General features: G+C 52.4%; 1 protein-coding gene across 6 annotated transcripts in view; it reads left to right on the forward strand.

Annotated features, from left to right (window-relative positions):
* The window catches only part of SOX13 (SRY-box transcription factor 13), a 70,545-nt gene that overhangs the window by 9,987 nt on the left and 39,880 nt on the right, over positions 1-20,678 (forward strand). For 5 of the 6 annotated variants that reach the window (XM_090024949.1, XM_090024956.1, XM_090024953.1 and 2 more), the window contains exon 1: positions 14,556-14,670. The exons of the other annotated variant lie outside the window; for it this stretch is intronic. The gene's annotated coding sequence lies outside the window, so the exon portion shown is untranslated. Of the gene's footprint in view, positions 1-14,555; positions 14,671-20,678 lie in introns of those variants that run through there. 6 annotated transcript variants of the gene reach the window in all.

Consider the following 20,678-nt stretch of genomic DNA (forward strand, 5'->3'; position numbering starts at 1 on the left):
GCCCTGAGTACATTGTGTTTCCAATGGGCCTGGAACAATTGCTAAATACCAATCACACAGAGAAGGAGAAAGAGAGGGAGACAAAAGAGAGAACCCCAGCACAAAGGAGAGGAATGAAATGGTAAGTAAAGTCAAACAAAAAGGAGCCCGGCTGAGACAAAAGAAGGGAACAATATCCCCGAGGCAATAGGCTGGGGAACAATAGGGACAGTGACAGCGGCACAAAGGCACCAGTGTTTGCAAGTAGACGTTATCTCACACAGCCACTGGCAGGCCTGGCCGCCTCGCTTCTATTTTCAGGGATGCTTTTGTGCGAGGCTGAACAATATTCCTTGCATGGTTGCAGATAGAAAGATGAAGGGGGTTTGGTTCTGTCTCCCCTTCCTGGTGCCAACTCTGTGTTAAAGGCAGGTTCAGGACAGGCCCGGGCTCTGCATGCCCGTTCGGTTGCTCCTCAGGAGCTGCCAGGGCCCGGTTTTGGCAGCTCAAGGAGTGAGGAGTTGCAGAAGTACCTCGGCTGTGGGCCTTGTGGCTCACTCCCTACTCGTCTGGGCCGGGCTAGCAAGGTGCCCGTAGAAACACGGCGAGGCACTCCCGGGTGTTCCCATGGTCCCGGGGACCTGGGTATCGGGCCTGGCCACCACCGGAGAGTTCAGTGTTGGGGTCCTAGAGTGGATGCCTCAGCCAGTAACGATGCCAGGCTTGTGGATAAAGGTGGGGGAGGCTGGCTGTCGGGGTAGGGGCCCTCGCTTAAGGATTACACTCAGCCTGGGGAAGAGGGACGGTGCTCCAGGGGAGACCGGCTATACAACACCAAAGCAGTGGCCCTGGCTGCTTGTGCACTGAAAGACCCTGCAGCCTCTTCTGTTGGTCCTGCGTGCATCCCCATGCAGGGGGTTCTGCCTCCCCGAATCCCCCTCCCCAAACTCATGCTTCATTAGGCTTTTGCCTTCCTGAGTTGCGCCGCTGCATTCCAGTGCACCCTGCCCCGGCGGCGGCTGTGTCCTTGCCGCTCGGCGCTTGCTGTATCGCGTGCCCTCTGAACGCTTCTCAGCCCCCAGCCCGCTAGCTCGGCCACGCACAGCTTGCGGCTGGAAACCACAGCTGGACAAAGCAGAAAGATGGCTCCCCTCAGTCGCCCTTTGTTTGGAGGGCTTAAGTTTTACCATCTGACATTTGCTGGCAGCAGCCGGGTGCCCGCTGAAGTGAGAAGCCTCCTGAGCCTGGCAGCGTTGGCTTGGCTGCTGGCAGAGCACGCAAAGCTTCCTGCATCTGTCCCTGGCTCTTTCCCCCACAGCCGCTTGGTCTGTCACCCTCCCTGCCACACCAGCGGTGCCTCATCCGCTGTGCAGCCTCTGAGGGCCAGGCTGGGCTAAAGCACTGAGCTCACCCTCTTCTCTCTTCCATTCTGCCCTTCCCTTGTCTGCGTTAGTTTAGCCCCCTTCTTGCACCTTGCCTTTACTGAAGATGAGGCACTGGGCTAGGAGTCAGGAGAACAAGGGTACCGGTCCTTCCTCTGCCACAGACTGCCTGTCTGACCTTGGACACCTCACTTAACCTCCAATGCCCCGGGTACCTCAGTCCCCCATCTGTGCAACTGGGATACTATCCCAGCCTTGGCTGAGGGCTGTGCAAGGCAGGACACACTCTCGGGGCAGTATCCATGGGCAGGAGGCAGGAGTGAGGACCAGGTGCCCTTCTCAGATGAAAAGCAGGGTGAGGCAGGCCCAGGTGGGCTTCAGCAGGCTTGAAGGTGCTGGACCAGTTTGAAATCCCTTCTGCTGTACTGCTACACCCGGGTTTTTGGAGGCGGGGGGGCAGGCGCAAAACCCACTCCTATCGTCCTCTGCAAAGCTTCTTGCCATCGGCACTTTTACCGCCCCTTTCTCTCTCTAGTGCTCTTGCAGTCCTTGGCTTGGAGTCATGCTAAGCAAGCACTGCCAAAGTTAACACAGGCCATCGAGTGCATGCGTCGGGGGCTGGAGAGAAGGATCTAGGCCACATCCACTGTGCATGGCTCCCTTCTGATCCTTGGACAGGCTGTGTCGTGGGTGGGGGGACAGGGACAGACCACCAGAACTGGACCAGATGCAGCATTGGCATAACTCAAAAATTTCTCTTGTGTTTCTCTGCCCTAAGCCTCCTCTCAGCATGCCGCATGCCCTTCAGCAGAGCAAGACTGGTTTGCGCCAGGTGGTGATTTGGCCCCTTGTTTTCAAGTGTGTTTCCCTGAGGGGAGTCTGTGCTGGCTGCCAGCTTTCTGCCTCCTGTTAGTGACCTCCCTGCCACTCTGTGCTGCCCGCTGGATTGCAGGGACACGATGCTGTAATAAGCCATGTTCATGACATGCAGTGAGCTGCATTAGCACCCATGCTACAGTTCTCTGAAGCCGCAGCTTCACGGAGCCCTTCTCTTTCTAGCTGGGCCTGAAATAATTGTCCCCCCAACCCTCTCCCTGCCAAATCAGCCACTCTTCTGCAGTCTAGAGACCCTCCTAAGCTCATCCTGGAGGTCCTTGTGCTACTCTGGCCTTAGTCATTTGCTTTTGCAGCCCACTCTAGGAACCTGACCCCCCGTGCTGCATGCAGGCGGTCACAGAGTGCAGGGGCTTCCTCCACCTCCTGTAAGTCATACTGAAAAACAGCCTTCTTGTGAACAGAGAATTCAGGGTGTTGCGAAGACCGCGCTAGACAAGCCCCATATCAGAGCCGATCTCCTAAGACACCCAGTTTTAACAGATGGGCTTAGCTTTCACTTGAAAGGACGGATTTCTGATATCGATCATGCTATCTGAAGGGTGCATCCTGTTGCTAAGTTTGGCTGTTTCCTCAGCTCAACAGCTGTTGTTGCAGTAAGTACAGAGGTTTTGGGGGGGTGAGGGGGAACGTAAATTTTTTGTGCTACGAGCTGATGCTGACTCCCTGATTCGACATTGTGTTGGGAAACAGAGAGCCAAAACTGTGTGAGATGCTAAAGTAAGCAGCATTGTGCCCTGACGCTTCTTGCCCAGGCTGTAATCACAGCATGACCAGGCTGATTGAGGACAAAGTGCTTTCTTCATACTTGGGAGAATATTTGGGACATTAAATCAAAACAAACTAGCAGCCGCCCTAAAAGTGCAGCGCTTCCCTGGCACCTGATTTTCTCCATGTGATGCGTGGCATTCAGCGTAGCATTCCTACAAGGGCCTGCTTCTGAGATGAGTGTGAATCAGGAGTCATTCTGCAGAAGCCGGTGGCACTGCTTTGTGAAACTGGGGCATGGAAGAGGGGAACTGGAGCGATACAGCTGCATGGTTTCTAGCGCGCTGGGAATACTAGCACCTGTGAGGATCTCTCCCGCTCATCATCTCACACCTTCAATGAAGGGAAAGGGCTGTCAGATCTTTAACCAAGAAATCCTTTATCCCAAAAGCTAACTGGTCAAGACATAAATGTGTATTATGCCCCAAAAGTAGCAAATTAGTAAGGAGTTGCATGTAGACCCCACAAATCCCTTCCCAGCAGCTCTGCTTTCACTTCCCAGGTTCTTGTGATGTTCCTAGTCTTCTGCAGAGTCCTTCAGTCAGGTAATACCTGAATGTCTGAGGTCAAAAATGAGGAAAAAACCCATCTCTTCGAGGCTTTACTCATTCCTCACTGCAAAAAAGAACGAGTCTGTCTGAGGAAGGGTACTGGGATACCTGCAAGCCGGACTTTGCCTTTCCAAGCATGCCGTTGGTCCAAAAAATGGTATCACCCGCAAGCATCCTTGCCTCTCTCTTTTTCGAAGGGTCTCTTCAGACTTTGGGACAAGTGAATCTGTTTTTTGGAGTTGCTTTTCCTGATGAGGTTGGTGCTTTGAATGTGTTTGTTACTGCTTGCACACGTATCTCCATTTGCAATGTTTAATGTGGCCTTCTCTTTTCTCCCAGCCTGGGTCAGAGAGAGTCTGGCTGCCTCTGATATTATTTTGCTAAGCAGGGGCTCTTTGCTGCAGTTAGCCGGTATTTAAAGCCTCCCAAACCCTTAATAAAATAACAACAATAATAATAATTAGTAATACTACTCTGCACTTCTGCAGTGCCATGCAGCTCAAGATTACAAACGCTAATTAATTAAGCCTTACAACACCCCCTCCCCACCCCCTCCCTTCCACAGCAAGGGAAAATAATCACTCAGGAGACTCTTAAGAATGAATATAAAGGCTGGGAAATCCAGGCACTGAAACAAGACAAATGGGGATTTGAAGACAATCAGGACCGGGGCCATGTGACACCAGAAGTGGACAAGGCAAGAGAAAAGATAAAAAAAACGGTGGAAAGGCAGAGAGAGAAGACAACGGCCAGCTTAGAAAAAACACCAGGGAAAGAAAAGCCCTGAGATGAAGGGAGCGACAAAGCATCAAAGAGAGGAATAACCAGAGGGGGAACAAAGACATGGGAACAAAGACCAGCCCGAACAAAGGACCAAAGAAAGGAGAACAAAGGATGGAGAACAAAGGCCCTAACTAGCAAACAAAGGCCCTGGACAAGAAAAGCTCTTCTGTTGGGATTGAGAGTTAGGAGGGGCCGGGACCATGAGGGTGGGTGCCTGGGTGGGTTGCCAGGGGCAAGAGGCTCTTATTTATGCCGTTGTGTTCCTGTATGGTGCCCACTGGTGGGTGAGGGGGCGGTTAGGGCAAGCTGGGGCAAGGAGGAAGGTTGCTGATGAAGGAGCGATTGGCCCAAACCAAACCACATGGGAGCTTCACGGGAAAAGCAGGTCTACAGCCAGAATCTGGGCCTTGCTTTTCCAGGGGCCCCTCTGGCTGCCTTTTAGGCACCAGGATGGATAGCAGCTGTGTCCAAAGATCCTAAGAACAGGTTGGGTTGGCTCCAAGTTCAGCATTGCCCCCATCTCTAATGTGGCCACATCTAACCAGCTTTCTCCCCATCACTACCTTGCAGATCCAAGGTTGCAGTCACGCAGCCACTGGTTCCTTCAGAGTCCCCCAGGGAAGTCCATACAACTCGCCTCCACTTCAGGGGAGATCCCCAGGCGAGCGGCTCACTGAGACCCCCTGGCAGCACAGCTGCACTGAGCCATGGAGTGTGAACGTGTAGGTAGCTTTGCTACTTGGGGCACAGCATCTCTGAGGGGGTTGGCTCCCGCCCCTCGGATGCAGGGAGACCTGCAAGGTTCATGGGCTGGCTGTAGGGCTCGAGCCACGAACGTCTGGGGAGGAACATCAGAAAGGTCCTTTCCCTTGGGATCACAGGGCTGGAAGGGACTCCAGGGATCATTTAGTCCCATCCCCTGGACAGATGCAGAATAGACGGCTCCTAAACTACCTCAGACAGAGGCTTCCCCGTGGCTTTTCTTTGGGGAAGGAACTATCAACCCATCGTGCTCAGGACATGTCTGTCCTGTATTATTACCATCCTGTAGCTTCACCTCTCCTTGACCTTAATGCCTGTTTTAATTGGTACATGTGTGTGTGTGTGTACCTGTACATAGGTATGTGTGTGTTTGTATTTGTATATATGTATGTATATTACAATACAATGGAATAAGTTAGTATAATTAGTATCACCATTATTACTGTAGTTGTTAAGTTTTTAATACCACGTTGGCTTTTCCCTAGTGGGTTGGTCCCAAATATTTATAACTTATTCCAGCCCAAGCAGATTTTAGCGGCACTTGTTATACTGTACACAGAGGACCAATACAGCATCTAGATAAAAATGATGCTGGGGCAGGGAAAGACCTGTTAGATCATCAAAATCATGTCGTTGCTACTGGAGATTTGAGTCCTGTGGTAGGGGAGGTATCAGCTGGTAAAGAGCTTCTCAGACCTTGAGGAAGCTGGCTGTAACCTGAGTTATTAATTACCCTGGGTATTAAGGCCAGGCTGGCACTAAAAGCTTTGGTCAGTATAATAATGGTGGATGATTGGGGTGGGGGGTGTTATGACATATTTTATACCAGCAGCAGTCATAATCTAAGGCATTGTTACACTGGCTGAAAAGGCTTTTCTGGGACAGCTTGTTTCACTCTGGGAACGGATACACGTAAGACTCGTAGAAGCTGTGCCTGCACGAGGAGGGCTTGCCAGTGTAGTTAAACCAGCTAGGGTAGAGGTGGCCTTAGACACGGCGGCTGCTGGACAAGCATGGACCCATCACTGAATCAGGGCGGCTGTGTGTAGCTACAGAGCCAGCCCAGAGCGAGCAGCTTTTCGTGTCAGGGCCTGGCGCTGGAAGAGCGACAAACAAACCTGAGTATTTCTTCCTGCCAATGCCACATCTCCTGTATCGCGGTGTGCGTTGCAGAGTGATGCCAAGCCGGGCAGCTACACTTTCTGAAGACCTCCCCCTTTTCCCCCACGTGAGACTGGGGTCTGGAACAGGATGTGGGATACAGGCACTGCTTTCCTTTTCAGGGTCACCTCCACTTGCCTGGCTCTTCAGGGAGTGTTTATATGTTTTTTTAAATCTGTTGTAATTGGAAATTATAAGTAAACCATGGAAATGTGTCAGTTCACAGTGGGGTTTTCTTGTTCCAAATCAACCTGGCGTTTGGAGCCAAAACTTTTTGAGAGAGAGAGTGAGAGGGAGCGTTTTGTCTCTGGTTTGGTTCCCCAATTCTGGGGAAGGCCTGAACTAAGAAGCCTGATTTTTCAGACAACAGGAGCTTGGCCACAGTGACGGTGCTCTTAGTTGGGAGCCCAGTCCGTAGCCCCGTAGCCTCTTCTGAAAAAGTCTTGCCCACAAAGCACAGGGTAAATGAACTGTTCGCTGCAAAATGTCACTTCATTTCACACTAAACAGGGCATGCTTGAGAGAATGAGAATTAGGAAGGCTTTGCTGGTATTAGAATAGCGTGGAGCAAAATGCTGTGGATGTGGACACAGGTATACCAGGTATTCTGACTAGAACAGAGAAACCACATTTCACTGGAAAAATCAGCTTGACTAGCAAAGGCCTGTTTTGGTTCCCTCTGGGGCTTTTGTTGGCACGCTGTGCCTGCTTGATACCACACCTGATACTGCCCTTGATTGTTGCTGCCGTTTTTGCAAGAACTGTAGTGTGGACGTGTTCTTTTCATCGCTGGATGTTCCTCCAACTCTGGCTTTGTCCGCTAAGCACACACTGGCCTGCCTCACTACACTCGAGACCCACCACCACGGCCAGGAAGAAAGAAAGCAGAGAGATCATGAGGTCACTTGAACTGGCTCCTAGATTGCACAAGCAAAATGTGTGTGCCTGAGGACCCAAGAAGAGCTGCACACTCTTGAATCAATGAGCATCGTGCTCATCTCTCTCCATCCCAGGTTATGGGAAAGAACCATCTCTGCTTTATAGATGAAGAAACCAAAGCACCGATAAGTTGACAGCCATGCTTTCAAGAAAGGCCATTAATTGGGGGTATCTCAATAGAGTCCACGGTAAGGCACCCGGGGTCTGATTTTTCAGACGCGCCAAGCACCCCAGATCCAGTTGGAGCCACCACTGTTCAGCATCTCTCGCTGTCAAGCCCGGGTTATTTTCATTTGGACACCCAAAACGAGGGGTTACTCTTGAACCTTTTGCTCCCAGGGACTTGTCCCAGATCAGATACTGACTGAGTCAGGGGCTAGGTGGGGACCACAGCCCAGGTGCCTTGAATCATAGTACCCAGTTTAAGTGTTCAGAGAACACCGAATTAAATTAGAAATAATGCTGGGATTTTATTATTGGGCTTTAATTGATACCTTTACTAAGGTTTTCCCGTCTTTTGTTCACATAAATCTCTTGGTGAAGCCTGAGGGAGGTGATGAATCATGCCAGCCCCTAGAACGTGTCTACTGCTTTTTCTGGTTATAGGGAAAGTCAGTGCTGGCCTACCCAGGGTTGAGAGCTGCTTTGCTACCAAGTCCAGAGGGGATTTATTTCGAAGAGCAGGGGCTGAAGCCGAGGTAAGCGAAGCAGTAAGCGGAGTCCGTGTCCGTCGCTCCTGGTGAGCGAATCCGACTCCTTGGGCCTCTGGTGAGGAATTCAGCCCATGCCCGCTTCCAAACAATGGTTCACTTCCTCACAGGAAGCAAGGGCCCTTTTGTTCCCTTCGGTTTGCCCCCTCTGACCAGTTACAGAGGGGCCAAGCCATTGTCTAACCCATTTCCATGACTCAGCCAACTGCATCCTGAGATCTAGAGAGCACAGGGTTGCAGCCGGTGCTCGGGGTGACACGCACAGCCAAAGCCAGAGAGACAGCGCCGGGCTCTGTCGGAGGAAGGATTGCCCAGGAAAGGGAGTGTAACTGCTAGCTGCCTCTTTTCCACCTGCATCCCCTGCACCGGAGACAGGCCTCCCCATCCATCCTGACTGTCCTTGCCTCCTTCTGCTGGATAATCAGACCGCTCTGAAACCAACCCGACAGGCAGACAGCAACAGGAGCCGGTCCAAGTTCCTTGTTCAGTCAAGAACCCCTTTGCTTTTTTAAGTGAATACTGAGCAGAAACCAATAGATACCAGCACGTTTGAGCAGCGAACAAGGAAATGTTTGCTCCAGGATCTCCTGTCCCCCCACAGTACTGCTGACTGGTGGGGAGACCTAGATGAGTAAGCAGTGCATGCCTGTCCCTTACAAAACTGTCAGGGACTATCATACAGAAGGTGGAAGAGCATCCCAATAGGAAGCAGCCTTCAGTCTCTCTGGTGTATAAAACCTGGAGTTTGTAACAAAGACTGTTTACTACATGGGAAAAGAGCAATAATGACAGAGGGTTTTGTGCAGAGAGGCTGTGACTGACCTGTTTTAAGTCAAGGAAAGGGGTCAAATATTAACCTGATGGCGGGGTGAATTAGATGCACCAGTCCTCAGGTGGTCAGAGGACGATGGAGACTGCTTGACCTGAAGCCCACAGGGCCCACAAATGGCTTTGGATTAAGCCCCATCTTGCTCTAAGGGAGGTGGGGGAGAAATCAGCAGAGCTAACAGCAGGAATATACTATAAAAACACCTGCCGATGCCATTCTCCCACATGCCAGGTTGTGTGACTTCTTCACTGGCTTCTGTGAAGTTACTCCTGCTTTACGCTGTTGCAAAGGAGAAACCTCACGTCTAGTGTGTAGAGCTGAGCTGCCTAAAGTCCCCCTGGGCTGATGGGCCATGTTCCTCCTCGATGACCATGTCTGAGCCATATTCCTCCTTGGTGACCAGGTCTGCTCTGCTTGCACGCACGCACGCACACACACACACACAGAGTACCGTTGTACCAGCGCTGTTACAGTGATACGACCCTTTGAGTGCACGTGGGCCACGGCTAGGCTAGGAGCACATTTCCCGTGTTGAAGCGCCAGTATGCTATACCAGCCCAGCACCCAAGTATGGATGCCACTTGAGCTGTGCACCTGTCTTCCTTTGCTGGCACAACCTGCATGCAGATCAGGAATCGCACCTCCTCACACCGCTGTGCGACAGAGCTGGTCGCCCTAAGGATAGCAGTGTAGACCCGTGTGTATTGGCGTCGCTTGTTCCCGCGCCAGTACAAGGTGTTATAAGCCTGGGGTAGCAGCATCCATGCTAGGACCGCATGGTAGATGTTGTGCTCCTCCATACACTGCAAGTGTGAGTAGACCAGGCCTCACGCTTGGTTATTCCCTTAGCTCCAGGGAAGGTGGAGAGCCTGACTGTGAACTGTAGTCACTTCCACCAATACACTGTGATGGTGTAGTCCTCCCAGCCCATTGCATGGGGGTAAAGGTACACGGGGAAGCTGCTAGTCCAGCCCATGGACCCTGCCTCTACTGCTCCCCCGAAGCTACTTTGCCAGCAATAAATCCAGGGAGTGGGAGAAGAGGAGTGAAAGGAAAGTGAAAGTATGCAGCTGCCTCTGACTCCTCCCTTGGTCCTAGCTGTTGCCATGGAGACCAGAACAAAGCCTTTCTCTCCTCTCTTTTGGGATTGTCCATTGTTTTCATCCCTCCCTTCGGCCCCTTTGTTAATTGTTTGCCCAGCCTGGGTGGGTGTTCCTGCCTCCCTCCCTCCCTCCATCCCCCCACCCCTTTCCCAGAAAGGAGGCATCAAGGGAGTGATTGTTAGGTGCTGGGAAGCTATGGCAAGGCTCTGACCCTCCCAAAGGTGCTCCAGAGACCCTGGGGCCTGGCACGGTCACAGCCCAGCCAAACAGGCTGGCCTTCTCAGGACTTTCCTGAACCCCTAGGAAAGCGGGTCCCAACCGTTTTTGAGCTGCAGTCTCATGACTGCCCATCCAATGCAAGCCAGGGTGTGATAAGTGAGTTTCTGGGCAGCCCGTGACCCCACTTTGGAGTGCCCTGGGGCTGCTTCCCTTCACTGGGAGCCTCTTGCTCTACTTTGGGGGGGGAGTTCTCCCACGCGCACTGGGGCAGGTCTGCCGGAGGGACGTGGGAAGCGAAACTGCAGCAGGTGATCTACAGGGAGGACTCAGTAGAGAAGAGCAGACTAAGAGGGAGGATTGAATAGCAGCCTTCAACTCCCTGCAGGGGGGTTGCAAAGAGGATAGAGCCGGACCGTTCACAGCGGGGGCAGATGACAGAACAAGGAGCAATGGGCTCAAGTTGTAGGAAGGGAGATTTAGGTTGGATATTAGGAAGAGCTTTCTCACGAGGAGGGTAGTAAGATTACCCAGAGGGGTGGTGGCATCTCCATCCTTGGAGGTTTTTGAGACCCAGGGAGACAAAGCCTTGCCTGGGATGATCTAGTTGGGGCTGGTCCTGCTTTGAGCACGGGGTTGGACTAGATGTAACCTCCTGAGGTCCCTTCCAACCCCCGTTTTCTGTGATTTTGTGACTCTTGTGGATGAAGCTGCATCAGTGGGCACTGTCCTCAGAACGTACCAGTGTAAATGCAGTGCCCATGAATGTTGCGTGCCTCCCAAGGCTGGTGGGGCATGGCAACTGCCCGCAGGCGGTGGTGGTGGCGGGGTCATGGTGGCGGCGAGCGGGGAGCTCCTGCAGGCAGCCACGGCGGTGTCGGAGGTGGGGGGGCAGCATCAGTGGTGGCTAATATCAGGGGGTGCACGTGCACCCGTGTGCACCCTCTACGCATCACCAGTTGCAGTGCCGGAGGGATGCCTTCAAAGTTACCTGCAAAGGATTTGGCCAAGGTTGCATCTGGGTCCTTCAGAGACTGTTGCTTGAGGGAGGCAGTTTTGGTGGCTCTATTATAGGGTGGTTAGATCAGCTTGGATGAAGGCACAAGGGTTGAGTTGTAGAGAGACTGCAAAGCCTGTCGGGCTTTGTGGGCAGGATGCTGCAGTGGGATGCAGGAGACCTGAATTTTGCCATTCTGCTACTGGTCAGCTGGGTGACTGATGAAATCACTTCTGTGTGCCTCAGTTTCCCCCTCTATAAAATGGGGATTAAGGTGCTGAAGAAATCTTTTGTAAAGTGCTTTGAAACCTGCTGATGCAATGTGCTATCTATGTTCTAGGTTTGACTACTGTTGTATTAGCTGGGCTTCCAAAATGCCTCAGAGCAGCCTTTGCTTTCAAGGGTTGGGATGTTTGGTCTTTAAATCTACTTTGTGACTGGACTTACGGGATGGCAAACTCTCCGGGACAAGCACTGTTTGTGCAGTGCCCTGGGTATGAGGGCTCTGCTCCTGTTTGGGGCCTGTGAATGCTGCTGTAATATCATGTACTGTTAGCATTAACCATATCAAAGAGACTGCCTCGGGTTTAGTTACGCTGTTCGTTTCAGTTGGGATTTTCAAAAGCCCATCAAAATGGGATCTGGGTGCTTGTGAAAAACCCAGCTGTTCAGGTTTGCAAGTTTTGTGCCAGCTGGTACTGGCTTGATAGCAGAGATAAGCAGGAACTGGATTGTCTGTTCCCCAGGGGAAATTCCAGGAGCTTCCAGTTTTTTCTAACAGAACTTAAAAACTTTGTACGTGCCCATAGACCCAAATCCCAGAAAAAAACTAGTCCTTTCATATAAACAGAAGTATTCAGCTTCCAAAAAATCAGCACGAGCTTTCTCTCCCGTCAACGTTTTAATGTTGTGAACAGATATTCGGAAGAGAATATACATTTCTAGCCAGAGTTGTTCTGCAGTGAAAATCTGGGGCCCTCCATTTGGAAAATGTTGAAACCAAGCACTTCTTGCGTCGTCAAAATGCTTTCTCCTGTTTCCTGTCAGTGAAATATCAGCAAAATCAGCACATTTTAGGTGGAATATTTTTGCTTCTAACTGGCTTTTTGCCAATGGGAAAGCCTGGTGGGAAACCCCCAACCAGCTTGACCTAAGGGCTGCAGCTTCGGAGACTGAAGGTCTCTGGGTGGTAACAAAAGTTTAGGTCTCCTCCTCCACTCCATGATAAGGGGTCTGAGGACTGCTCAATCTCACCACTGCAATCATCAGCCTCTCTGCTGAGACTGAAAACAAGGCCATTACAGTAATGTGCCCTATTAGGTACGTACCTACTGGCTCCAAACGGGGTCTGTGTTGGCACCTCTTTGCCTTCCAGCAGGTAAAAGTGTTTTAATGGGGGCAGCTCTTTGGCCTGTGTTACACAGACAGGCAGACCAGATGACCCAGCTGTTCCTTCAGGCCTTTGTATCTATGGCTTTGGAAGGCAGCAGTGGAGTCTCCTTCTTTTCATGGCTTGCTCCAGAGATGAACCAGTTTTTAAGCACTTTTGTAGCATGGAGCATCTCTCTGCTTAATCATCGTCTGGACACAGGAACCAGTTACTCATGAGATAGGCTCTGAAATGTGGGTCTTTTGCATGGTCAGAGAGGCAAAGCTCTACATTTAAGACCTTCCAGCTACTTGACCTAGAGCTGCCTGGGGCAAAAGGCTTCAGATTCTAAATAACTTTTAAATCCGTCTTGGGGAATTAAAGCAAAACTCACCAAATCCCCATTTTGCTGAGATATACCAATGCCTTAAGATGCCAAGAATATGAAAGTTCTTCCTGAAGCTGGCGGCTGCCTTGGTCAGACACCACTCCCTGTGCTTGCTGCCTTCTACAAGGCTGCTGCTGTGAAGGGGGAACGATGCCTGCCTTTGCAAGGCAACAAGATGAAATATATGTTGTCTTCATGGGCCATTAGAAGTTGGACATTAGGATGTGTGCCTGCAAGCCCCTGGGGGCGGAGGGCAGGTGGGACACCCTCCAGCTGGAACATGGAACAGAGAAGCCCTGCAAGGTCTTGCCCCCATCTCCTTGGCACAGAGGATGTATTGGTAAAACCAGTTAGGAATCAAGGACACGAGATACAGTTCACCCATGTGGCAAGGGTGGGCTAAGCCCTGGAAGCATGTCCACACCACCTCTGACATGCCAGAGAGCGCTGAACTGAAACACAGCATGCCCACTGGGTCCTACTCCAGATGCGCCAGATGTGGGAAAATGTGACGTGTCTGCTGTTAGAGCAGCTGGTCCTCACTCAATAAGCAGGCTCGCTGAGAGAGCGAGAATGGCACTGGGCACATCCTGGGCACGCACCACATGGAGGCTACCGCGGGCGTGTGGGGCAGAGTCGGCGGGCAGCATGCGTTTTCATGGCTGTGCTCCCTCGTTCAGCTGTAAAGGGTGCCAACCAGCCCTGCATTCTCTTTTCAAATGGGCTCAAAGCTCCAGTAGTAGGTGTTGGGGGCCTGGTGAACATCATAACACTTTGCAAATGGGTGCATCAGAGTAGGGAACACCACTGGATAACAGTGTTATTGTCATTTTACAGATGGGTCAGCTGAGGCGCAGAGAAGAGGGAAGTGCTTGTTCAAGGTCGTGAAAGCCAGGGGTGCAGCAAGTTCTGGACCCCTTGGGATCAGTGCAGAAGTCAGTGTTTACCCTGCATCATCCAGGCGAGATGATGAGAACCGTCCCTTCCAGCCTGTAAATGAGTCTTTGAGCCCAGATCTCTTGGGTTCCTCACGTACAGATGAAGCTAACGTACAGGATTAGGGCTCTCTTCTCCACCTCTGATTGGTTTTCCCAAAAAAGCAAGGCGCACGGGATGGCGAGCAGTGCAGAGGGCAGAGCACATCTATTCTGGAGTAGCTGCTAAAGCTTTTCCTCTCTCCTGAGTGCTCAGGGAGAACGCAAAGTGCAGGTTATGACTTCAGCCCACTCCAAGGCTCGTGCAGCAACAGGGAACCCATCTGTGCTAGATGTAGGCCTGTGCTAGGCATAACTCGGTTAGACGTATGCCTGTGCTGGATGTACGCGTGTGCGAGGCAAGCATGGGTGCTAGGCGTGTGTCTGTGCGGTGCTAGACATCCGTTGGTGCTAGGCGTAACTGTGCTAGACACAAATCTGTGCTGGGCATAACTTGGCCAGACGTACACGGGTGCTGGGCACAGCTCTCCTAGACACACACACCTGTGCTAGCCTGCCCGTCTGTGCGGCGTTGGCGTCTCTCCTCCGGACGCGGCCGGTCGGCTGCCCCGTGCCAGGCGCAGCTCGGCGCGCACCGTGCCCGCGGCCGCGCGGGTCTGCGCGGTGCCGGGCGCCGGGGCCGCGTGGACCGCCGCCGGCAGGCCGCGCCAGGCGCCGGGGATGCCCGGGCGGCTCCTCCCCCGCCCCGCGCCGCCTCCCCGCCCCGCGCCGGGGCAGCTCCCGGCGGAGCGCGCGCGGCGGCAGCGCGTCCTCCGGCCCGGCCCGGCCCGCGCCGCCGCCCCCATGAAGGCTCCGGCGGGGCTTCCCGCGGACAAAGTTTGCCCTTCGCGTGGGAGATTTGCAGGTGAGAAGGGACGGAGCCGCCTGAGAGCGAGATCGCCCCGGAGCCCGCGGACCGGCGTTTCTCGTCCTTTCTCAGCCCGGCAGAAGCCCCCGCGGTGGTTGCGGGCTGGCCCGGGGAACGCCTCTCCCCGGCCGAAAGTCCCTAGCCCGAGGGGAGGTGTTTCTAAATCAGGGTGCCGAGGATTTCAGATGGCCTGGCTCCTCCGGGGTGGTGGATTTGCAGTGGTGCTTGTCACCGAAACTGGGAATCGGCTGCTGCTGGTTACTCCCTGTCGTGGAAGTTAAAAAAGCCGGAGGGTAACTAGCTCTCACCTGTCGGGCAGCGGGGTGTAGGAGAGCGGCCGTGGGACGGGATCCACGAGGGAGTGCGGGTCCTCGGGGGAGTCGGAGTGACTCAGCCCCGTCCTGTTTCATTTGACCTAGGCTGGCATCCCGGTGATGCAGCCCCTTTCTTTGCTTGCTCAGACACCTAGGCCAGAAAATGTTCCCAACGAGCAAAAGCTGTTCTGACCCGCGGGGAAAAATAGCCCGACTTGAAGCTGAACATCCCTTATAAAGGGATTTGCCCGTCCAGCTCTGGCATGTGGGCAGCAAGTTAAAATAGAGCGAGTCTTTCAAACTGTGGTTGGTTTGAGAGGTTTAATTTTGTCCATGGGATCTAGCACGGGGGGCTCTGCTGCGAGGGGGGAAGGCGTAGTGATGGGAGCACCGTAAATCTAGTCTTCCAGTGGGTTTATTTTTATGTTGGTTATTTGTTTAGGGGCCCGGAGCAGCGGTCCGAACTCCCGGGTTTCACGCTGCTTGGGATTGAGACCTCTCAGGCCCAGCGGCAGTCGCTAGGGTTAAAAGCGACTTGGGGGGCAGCGTGAGGAGAGGGGGGCTCAGAGAGTTGGTAACGTGCTATCGGGCTTTTCAGCTTAAGGTGGCTCATTCACATCACCCTTGTGTGACCGGTGGGTCCCCGCTCTCTTCCCGTGGACCCAGGATACCACTCCAGTTGGCTCCATCAAGGCCGGGAAGGTTGGGCTCCTGTCATTCCTCCCCCCGGGTGTGTTGGTGGCTGGAGCTGTTCAACTCAGCTGTTCCCAGATTGTGGTCGGTGGCTTCCTTCCCACTAGATCGCCTAGTGAGCTATTTGGAGACGCACGCATGGGGAGAGGAGCGCTCCAGGGATCAGGGAACAAAGCAGCCTGCAGAACCCAAAAGCCAGCGCTGTGAACTGCCGAGCGTGCAACATCCTGAGTTCGCCAGTGCAAAGTGGATGGAGCCCTGCTTTGTCTGGATGCCGCGATGGCATGTTCCTGTTTGCTCTAGCTTATTGCAGTAGGAAACCTTAGGACTGGTTTTTGTTTGACTTGTTTTGTGCGTACATGTAATTGGAGAAATCAGACGGGCTTATATTACGTTGGAGACTGCCTTCCACAAAAGGGTGCTGGACAGATTGCTTTTCGAGTTCTCCTGTGGGTTTTTTCCTTCCCCATCTCTCAATACGAAAATCTTTTGGTTTCAGTTCCCACAAAAACGTAGTTATTTAAAAATACCCATAGAGGGGCATTATCATGGCTGAGACATTGACCCCTACATGTTAAAAAACATGGTTAAAAAGCCAGCGCTGCTTGCTCTTGCTTAGTTTGGACTGTCTGCTCAGCGCAGGACAGAGCTGGGTTGAGAGTTTTTTGATGAAACATATTCTCAGCTAAAAACATTAAAAATGAAACTTTTCCCAGGAAGTCTCAGTGTCAAGAACATTTTTATTCAAATAAGGCTTTGCAGGTCCAGGCTGGCATTTCTGGTGCAAGTGAAAGCCATTGTGGTGGTCCGTCCAGACACTTACCGTGATATTGGAAAGGGGCAGAAAAGGATTTTAAATGTGGGTCTCTTATACTGCACTTAGGTGGTCAAACCTCCAGGCTCTTGCCTGTCCTAGAGTTTCACACTCTCTTTTGTTTTGTTCTTACGAAAAAAAAAAAAAGGACAATGCAGCTTGGAAAGATTTTTGGTTTCTTTCCAATGCAAAATAAGATTTTTTTTTTCAAGATTTTGAGTTTTTGCAACTTTCCATTTTCCATCCAGTTCTAGTGCAGTACAGATCGCAGAAGAGAGACACAAACGAATGCCCCCCAGCCAGCCAAGAAATTATCCCAAGGCAATGAGGCATTAGCTGAATTCATCCTCTCCTCTCCTCCTTTGGAAACCATCCCCTTATGAGCCGACTGTGCTCTCTGTTGTATGCTGTAAAGCTGCCGCTGACTTCATTGATTGCTGCGTATCTCGGGCCAGATTTTGTCCTGCACTCTAATGAGCCTCTCTCTAATCATTGGATCCTGCTCATGCCTGGCTGGGAAGCTGTGGGAGTGCTGCTGTCATTGCAAACGGGAGGAAAGTTGGCAGCGCCGGAGGCAGCAACTTTTGGAAATTTTGCTGTTGTTTGGAAGCCCTCCCTCCCACTCTGCGCTTTATCCACCTGCTTTAGCACCATATGTCCAGACCTGGAACGGGTCCAGTCCTAAACAATGGCCTTTGGTCTGCATGAGTTCCACCAGTTCAGGGATAAAGGCAGGAGCAATAATAATAATGAAAAAGGGCAGGGCTTGGGATTGGGGGATGGATGTCAGGACAGACTGCAACGGCTGCACTTCACCCTGGCGGGTCTCAGCAGTGTCCCGACCGTTTGGGTGGATCACTTTAAAAAAACAAAAAGAGCAGGAAACTTTGCGAGTGAATCTTATGGCTGACTCAGTAAAGTACGTGCAGAGAGGGGCTGTGCTGATTGGGACCTTGCCCTTGTGCCCTAACCATCACCTGGATACTCAAGTGATGCCCGTTTCTCCCCCGGCTTTGCAAAGCTGAGCCAAGCAATTTTTTCTTCTGCTGGAAAGCGGTGGCTACTTTTCCCTTTGATATGAGGGAGGCTGTATTTCCCCCTTTTCCAGTCCCCTCCCCCTAGCTGTGTTTTCTGCTCGGACCCTGGTTTGCAGCCTTGTCACCGCAGAATGCAAAGCGGGAGATGGAGCTGAAATGTTTGAAATTCTGCCTCCCCGTAATTTACTGCTCCATTACCAACCAGCCCTGCCTTGGGCATGTGACTGTTGTAAATGGTGCCGTCCCAGGCTGCCTCCCCCCACCATGTGCCCCCGGGGTCTCTTAGGAGAGCCAGGCGATGACAGAATATGGCTGATCATGACGACAGCCTTGAACCATCAGGAAAATTTACTGGTCCACGCTGCAGATCTGTGCGCCTGACTTTTCATGAGGATTGGTGGCAGTGGTGAAAAAAGCCTGGTGACGGTTCCCTTGTTTGCTGGAGGGGGAGAAGACAGGCCAATGGAAGGAGCTGGAGGAGTATTGGGCAGCGGAGGGTGGAAATGGAGAACATCCCCTTACTCTGGCCTATCTCAGAAGAAGATCAAGCCGGAAGTAAGAACTGGATCTGCTGTGAGCAGCAGTGTGTGAATGAACAAACACCAGCCTGGGTTGCTTTGCTTGCAGCAACTGGTGCAAATTTGAGTTGTTTATTTATACATGCAGTTCATTGCTGCATTTTCTCTGGTTGGAAGCAAGGGTCAGGAAGCAAAGCCGTTTAGACATTAAGTCCAACCTGCCCCGTGTGGTTTACCTGCGTGAGCAGAGCAGGACCAGGTGATGTGGTGGCCAGATCACCAGTGGCCTCTTAGTCCTGGCCGTTTCCCTCTGGTAGAGCTGCCTGGCTTGCTCCTGTGGCCATGCAGCTGAGGGCAAGCAAAACTCGGGGAGCATCCGAAGCCCAAGTCTCCGGGCTTGGCCTGCACGTTGGATGCCTGCCAAAGGATTTGGCAGTATCTGAAGCCCCAGGCTGGGGTGGAGGGTACTTGCTGGTAGCAGGGCCACATAGGGTTCCTGAACGATTCAAATGGATTTGGACCTGATTTGGCTTATTGGACCTTGGACATGAAACATTTTCCTTAAAAATAAAATTAAAAAAAGATTGGCATGTACAACAGAAAGCAGACTTCGCATGACCGCGTTAAGCAGAATACATGGTGCTTTGGTGCCTGCTGTTGTACTATAGTGGTGGAACTTAGAAACCAATCAGGATGGGGCCCTCTGTGCTAGGTCCTGGACAAATAGTTAATGGCAGTGCCTTCTGCTCGGTCTTGCAGTCAGGCTTCCTGATGAGCTGCCCCGAGGAGCCTCAGCTGCCGATGGGTAGCTGGTCACTCGGGCTGGAGAGTCCAAGGCGTCTGGATGTAAAGTCAGCCCCTGGTGCCTTAGGCCATGGAGGCTGGGGTAGTTGTAGCGGCTGTGTTGCCTTGGAAGGCTTTAGACTGCCCACTTCTGACTCTGCAAGACGAAGGACTTCTCTGATCCACTCGGGGCAGGCCCAGGAGCTGGGAGATGATCCGTCCTAGTCCTGTTGCTTTCTGCACGAGGGTCGCAGTGCTGCTTTGGCATGAAGCCATGCCTTGGACCAGTGGTTTTCAAGGCGTGGGGTGCACATCTCTGGTGGGGTGTGAAGGAACATTGCGGGGGTGCAGGGGGGCACGGACAAGAAATTTGCAAGTAGCTGGTGCTGCTGCAGCCTCATGGGGACATGCGGGAGTGGAGAGTGGAGGGTGCAGGCTCTGCCAGCGTGCCTACAGGGCCAAGGCAGGAGGTGCTGGAGCTGCGGCAGGTGGAGCCCGCTCGGCCGCGCCAAGCCAAGAGGAGTTGTGGCATCTGCTAGGATGAGGGGCGCCCTGTGCCTGGCTGCGCTGCTTTTCTTGGGTGAGGGGGGTGGCGGGGTGCAAACAAAATTGTAACTCAAAGGGGCTCAGCTCAAAAAGTTTGAAAACTGTTGCCTTAGACCCATCACTGGCCAACAGGCATGAGTGGCTTGACCTTCCAGATGGAGATGCAGAGGCTTGGAGAGCCTCCACTCTGTAACCAATGCATCATCAGGGCCCAGCTGGAGCATGCTAAGGAGTTGTGTGGCTAAGCAGTGAGTTGGCCAAGCCTGTGCTGGGCTGAGAGCTCAGGCCCCCTGAAGCAGGGCGAAAGACTGAGCCATGAGTGAGCCTGCCCTCCTCGGCATCAGGCACCTGTTGAGCATAACTGTGCAGCAGCCAGCCAGCCGCGGGCACAGTGGCACATGCCTGGTTGAAATAGGAGCTGCCAGGCACCTCCACTGGCTCCCCAGGCCTGTCGCAGATTGCCCTGGTGAAGCACTAGAGCAATCAGTGGTGGGCAAAGGAACACAATAGGAGCAGCGGGGAGCCAAGGTGTGAGCCAGGAACCAGGAAGGAAGAGACACATCTGGGCTTTGCCTGAAGAGGAGATGGGAGATGTTGGATGCCAAAGTGTGAGGCCAAATGCAGGGATCTGGCTTGGGTAAGCCTGAATGGAGGACTTAGAGAAGGAGAGGTATGTGTGTGTACGTGGTTCTGGGTGCTGTATCGGAGGCCGAGTCTCCTGTCGGGCAGTGTGAAGCCCTTTTAAAATGGGAGAACGTTTATACCCATTTTGCAGGGGTGTAGGTTGTAGCAGTGTTTATCTAAGGACATAGGCAGACACGGTTCTTTGGGTGAATCTGATATCTGTTATTAGACAAACTTAAATAGTTGGAGAACAATTTTTAAGCAAGCTTTCAGGTTCAAAAACCCTTCAATTTTGCCTATACCCATTTTGAGCTCTCTTTACTTTGCCGGTGCAAAGTGACCTGGGTATCACTGAAAAGGAGGCCCCAGAGCTGGAGTCGGTGTTGCCAACTCTTGATTTTTTTTTTTTATTATGACTCTCATAGAGTTGGAGGGGTTTTTCCTTCTAAGTCCCCTGGAAGTCACAGGGTGGGAGGGTCCTTAGCTGTCAGTTACAAAAGGAAAGTGCCTAGGACTTGGGGAAGTGTGGACCCTCTAAAGGCTTGAATGCTAAAGAGCAAATACATATTATTTTCTTGCTTTCTTTCTTGCCTGCCTTCTTTCTTTTCTTTCCTACTTTCCTGTTTTCTTGCTTTCTTTCTACCTACCTACCTACCTACCTACCTGTGTGTGTGTG

Source organism: Crocodylus siamensis, chromosome 13 (assembly GCF_052110815.1).
Source record: "Crocodylus siamensis isolate JL-2025a chromosome 13, ASM5211081v1, whole genome shotgun sequence".
Taxonomy (NCBI): Eukaryota; Metazoa; Chordata; order Crocodylia; family Crocodylidae; genus Crocodylus; species Crocodylus siamensis.